This window comes from Anarrhichthys ocellatus, unplaced genomic scaffold (assembly GCF_004355925.1).
Source record: "Anarrhichthys ocellatus isolate YVR2014 unplaced genomic scaffold, GSC_Weel_1.0 scaffold3380, whole genome shotgun sequence".
NCBI lineage: Eukaryota > Metazoa > Chordata > Actinopteri > Perciformes > Anarhichadidae > Anarrhichthys > Anarrhichthys ocellatus.
Window position 1 is genome coordinate 1 of NW_022283354.1, and position 5,789 is coordinate 5,789.

At 42.8% G+C, this 5,789-nt stretch overlaps 1 pseudogene; it reads left to right on the forward strand.

Moving 5' to 3' along the window:
• Positions 1-191: 191 nt before the first annotated feature.
• On the forward strand, positions 192-5,667 carry LOC116378910 (phosphatidylinositol 4,5-bisphosphate 3-kinase catalytic subunit gamma isoform-like; annotated as a pseudogene).
• Positions 5,668-5,789: the final 122 nt, after the last annotated feature.

The following is a 5,789-nucleotide window of genomic DNA, read 5'->3' on the forward strand; positions in this document are numbered from 1 at the left end:
TTTAAAACACTCCATAGTACCACGCTTATTTTTTATTACAAGCTGGCAAATATTCAGGGAAAAAGTTGTATTGAGTGTGCGCCACTTCCTGCACTCCTACTTTAGTCACATACAACAGATCAACACTGGATGCATCGATATGTCCTGATGGACACCATGGACATCTCTGTGGCAGATAGAAGCACATTTAAACTGTGAATCTTTTCAGCCCTGTCACACTGCAGCTACATCTGTGTCTGTATCCTTCACTCACCTCACCTCCACTGTCTCCTCCTTCACCGCAGAGCAAGAGAATCGGCCACTTCTTCTTCTGGTATGTCCGCAGTGAGGTGGCAGGGTGTCTGTACTTCCGCCAGCGCATGGCTGTGATTCTGGAGGCCTACCTGCTGGGCTGTGGTCAGGCCATGCTTGACAGCTTCACCCAGCAGGTCCAGGCTGTGGAGGCCCTGCAGGGGGTTGCATTAGCGATTAAAAAACTGTACCACGACAAGTCCGACCTTCCTCCTACAGGTGAGACACATCCAAGAAAGACATTCCAATGGATTAATATACCATAAATATACTAAAGTCAAAATCAGTCAAATTTAAAGGTATGTTTCAAATGTTCAAACTGGGCACAACTCACTCGAGGGTCTTCAAACACAGTCCCTGTTCTGCTTTGACGATCCCGTTCATTGAGTTTGCTTTTGTGGTTCTTTGTCTCCTCGTTGAAGCGCGAAGAGTGTTTTTTAGTACCTTAAGGTAGAAATGAAACATGAATTTTAGGCAGGTTAGACCATGTGTTAGAACATGTTTCTAATCTCACATGCTTATCTCATATTCTGTTGCAGCAAACTGCGTCATATTTTGGATGCCCAGTTATGGCTGCATGCTCAACAACCTCTTGTGGTTATGTTGACTCAAACGTATTCCAAACACTTTTTATTGTCTGTTTTACACACTGCCATTGACTTCCTCCTTCCTCCTCACTCACTACTCTTCACTGGCTGAAGGGCAGACAGTTTAGTGAGTTTAATTTCGTTTTTGTCAAGATTGTATGGGAGTCTCTATAACAGCAACTTGGAGCCGATTGCCTGCATACAGTCCAAGAAGTTGACTGGGTCGGACTGATTAATTCCTCCATTTCTCCAATTGATTCATTTGAAATTTCTACATGCGTCTCATTTTTTGATGTTGTGTTCTCCTCCTTCCTCTTCCAAACATCCATCCAAAACAAACAAAATGAAACCATTTTCCATCAGCACTGTAGGCTTTTGCTGCAGCTCTGGCAGTTACATGGTACAACGTTGCCATGTAAATGGCGGAGTGATGTCTTTAGTGAGGAGCAGCGGCTACTTGTGCTGTCCTGCTGATTTGAGCACATTCTAAATGTCTATATCAGATTGCATGTTGTATAACGTGCTCTAGTGAGTGAGTGTTTGTGGCAGCAGGACATGGTGACAAACAGCTACTCTTCCAGCCATCAGTGATTGGTTGATTGTGTGTAGCTCCCTCAATGTTCAGTTGCTGAAATCCGATCCCCCCAATCCCCCTTACCAATTTGTATAAGTGTGTCTTTGTGTTTCTTTTGCTTTAGCTCCCCTCAAGCTTCAAGAGCTTCTTAGAAACAGTAATCTACCGAATGAATTCCTGGTGCCCTATGACCCCCGGATCAGAGCTGGAAGGATCCTGGTAAGCCTCGCTAATGCTGCTCGTGTCAATGCAAATTGAGTGTGTTGGTGTTGAACGACAGTGTGTGGAATACAACATGTTACTCGTGTGTTTTGATGGTCTTTGTCGGCCATGTTTAGTCTTGTGTGAGTGGTAATGCCCCAACAGCCCACACACACAGTGATTACATACAGGTATTCACAATCAGGCCTTTTAGTTGCTAAGCTGCTAATGTACAAGAACACTTTTCACTTTTTTTGTCTATTTCCCTCCTCTCTTTCTCTCCTCTCTCTGTTCGTGCCCTGTCTCTCCTTTTCCATCCATTCATTCCTCTTTTAAGTTCAAATATATTTTTCATGTTCTCCAGTCCAATCCAGCTACTCTGACCTACAGTAGTCGGAATGTGAACTGAACGCTCGGTTAAACGTTTCCACTGTAATGATTGTTACTACATTACAATCATACATGGATGTCAATAAACATTTGACACCTAGTGATATCAAACTACCCAATCTAATTATGACTAAAATATTCCCAGTCTGGCAGTGAATGATGCAGAGTTTGTGTGCAGGCTCATGTGCTCAGATGGATGGACGGATGTTAGAAGGACGACACTTTTAAATATATCTGTGAAAAATAATCAAACTTTAACAGTTGTAAGGCTTTACATCGAAGGTCCACATCGGACCTTCAATAAAACCCATTCCCTATCAACTGTCAAGCTCACCATCAACAAATCGGTTCTCTCTGTATCCCTCTCGTCCAGCTGGACAAAAGCAAGGTGATGTCCTCCAGGAAGAAGCCACTGTGGCTGGAGTTCTCCCCCATGCCGTCACCAACCTCTGCTACACCCGTGGGAATAATCTTCAAAGAGGGGGACGACCTCAGACAGGACATGCTGGTCATTCAGGTCAAAGAGAATAAATTTGATCTTTAATTATTCATCTCGCTGAAAAATAAAGAATGTTGGTGTTTTATGTCGGTGAATATATTCCTACCTTTTGGATAAAGTGACACCTGACTATGTGCATCTTCCTGCTCAGACGCTGGTGCTGATGGACTCTATCTGGCATGGAAAAGCTCTGGACCTTAACCTCGTTCCGTACGGCTGCATCTCCACAGGACACAACATAGGTCATTTTCACTTTTATTATCGATTTATTCAGCTAGCTGTTTAACCATGCTGTCTGAAAGTTTGTTCTGCAAATCAGCAAATGCTTATTAAGTCATTCGACCTAATTAAGTAAGTAAAATGTATTTATAAAGCGCTTACTTAATTAAACCCTACTTATAATAACTTGGAGTGTTGTCTCCATTTTCCATCTTCTTTTTACTATGTTACATAGTTTTCTTTGGGCAACCTCTGAGAAATGATAGACCCGTAAATAAAGCATTACCGTTTTATTTACCAACATGAAGGTCTACAATAAATGTTATTCTGAAAGTCCTAAGGCTGGAATGGAACCCAGGATGTTGCGGTTATGTCACCACTGCTAAGCTAAAAGCGGACTAGTGTCTCATTTACACACTTGTTAGCAAGCGCCTTTTCTAAGACGTATTCCTGACGTATTTTATGTCGGAGAACAAAAAAACGTTAACATCTCTTAACCAAAGACCTTATTTCAGAGGTCTTGCCAAAAACCCATTCATAAAACCCATGATTTTGAGATGAGTGTGCAAAGGACAAAAATGCTGACTCATTACTCCAGCTCCATTCTGGTTTAGTGTGACGTGTGGTGTGTCTCCAGGTGGATTTTTGCGGGTCGAAAGTCCCGGGCCGGGTTTGTTTTCCCACTCCTCCCCTGATTGGTGGAGCTTCTTTTGTTAGTTGGATGTTGGAACATAATTAAGAGATGAAGAGGAACGAAGTGGGCCAGAAAAAAATAATGTACAAGCGCTGTAAAACACTTTTCAACACTGTCCTTTAAACGTATATTTTCCAGCACCCAGGATACAAACAGGAAGTCCTTTGGAAAGTGATATGAACAAAACAACAACAACAACAAAAAGTGACATCAGGTTTCTCCTCCACAGGTATGATTGAGATTGTGAGGAATACAGCGACCATCGCTGCCATCCACTGGAGCCAGGGAGGAACGTCAGCAGCCTTCAAGAACGATGCTCTCTTTGAGTGGCTCAAGTCCAAATGTCCACTCCAGGAAATAGTAAGTAATCTGGACGTAGTTCAAAGGCAGGGTTTTCGACAAGATGTGGACCCGAATGAAAAAAGCCCGCTCCAGTCAAGCCTTGATGTTTGAGATGGTCTGGCTAAATGTCATCGGTCTGTGCAGCTGCCCACTTTAAAACACTGAAATAGTCATTTTTATTTTTGTCTGTGCTCACACACAGTTACTTTTTCTTTCAGTGGACACATCTTGTCACTAGATGTCTTGTCTTTAACACACTTTCACCTTCCAATGGAACCTTTTTACAGCGTGCCTAAATTAAGAGTGTAGACCAGTTGACTTTTGTTCCTTTTATTTCAAATATATTAATGATATAGCCTCGGTATTAGATCTGCCACGTTACCAATTGTGTTACTGCACTGCTGTGATCTCATTTGACTACAGCACTACAAGGCCGTGGAGAGATTTGTGCACTCCTGTGCTGGTTACTGTCTGGCCACGTATGTGTTGGGCATAGGAGATCGACACAATGACAACATCATGATCACGGACCGAGGTATGCGCCACATGTTTGGTTCACATTCCCACACGCTGTTAAACCTGTCTGCATTTGTGCAAATGTAAACAATCCAGATAATGTAAATCTCACTGAGAGAGTGACCGAATGATGGAAAAGAGCAACAAATTAACAACACACTGAGTTGATTGACAGGCTGATTTAAATGCTTTTTGTATTTCCCACGCCTCTCAGGGAACCTGTTTCACATCGACTTCGGTCACATCTTGGACAACAGGAAGTACTTCCTTGGCGTGAGCAGGGAGCGTGTACCATTCGTCCTCACGCCTGACTTCCTGCATGTCATGGGCAGGGGCAAAGGGCGCAACAGCCTCTACTTTCAGCGCTTCAGGGTGAGAAGCCCTGATTGTGTGCATGTGTGTGGGTGTGGTTGTTTGTTTGTGTGTAATTATACTGATACTTTCATATCATGATAAGGCTGCAGTTGTTCTATATTTGTCATATTGTCAGCAAATCCTATGAAAAGACTAAAACAAACTGCAAAACATTCAAAATGCATTAGTATTTCTGTCAATGCGTCCGAGGTTTCACACCTTATCTTTGACTTGCAGCCTCAACCTATTAGTTCTTACAGAAGGCGTACATTAACAACTTTATAAAAAGGTTGTGTGTATGTGTGTTGCATAAGTGAATGGACAAGTGAATCCACTGTGCACGCGTATGTGCCTATGTGTAAATGTACAGTAGATATTTGTCAGATATTGTGTTCTGTATCCTATTATCTTTTGTCCTTATTTCCTTATCTTTTCTTCTTGTCCTTCATTCCTTCTCTTGTCTTTCTCACCTACTCACATTAGCACACTTGCACCCAGGCATACCTCTCCCTGCGCTCGCACTCCCGTCTGCTGGTCACCCCTTTCTCCCTCATGCTGCTGACGGGCATCCCTGAGCTGAGTGCTGCAGAGGATGCGCTACCTGCGGGAGGCGATCCAGGAGGAACAGGGTGAGGCAGAGGCCAAGGAGCATTTCCTCCAGCAAATGTCTCTGTGTGAGCAGCTGGGCTGGACTGTGCAGGCCAACTGGTGGATCCACATGGTGGCAGGCATCAAGTAGAAACTCTGAATCGTGCTGCAACATTTTGTTATTATTAATGTCTAAATGTAATATCGTTTTATTTTTTGTGGTTGTTCTCATTGTTTCTTTTTATGTATTATTTCTAAACTCATGTACTCCCTCACCGCGGCTGTTTTTATAGACTTTTGGCACAAAAGATGCTCTTCCACCTTTCTAAACAGGATGAGTCGACAGCATGTCAAGATCAAGTCAGCCAGAAATCTCACTGGCACCTCAAACACGCCTATTCTGCATGTTTGGCTACTGAAATTAGGAAATGACCATCGTTATTTTATTTAAATGTAAAATTGTCTGAGTGCCCCTATTTTTATTCATATTGAGCAGAAGCTCATATAGTGTGTGTGTGTATGTATATGTCTATA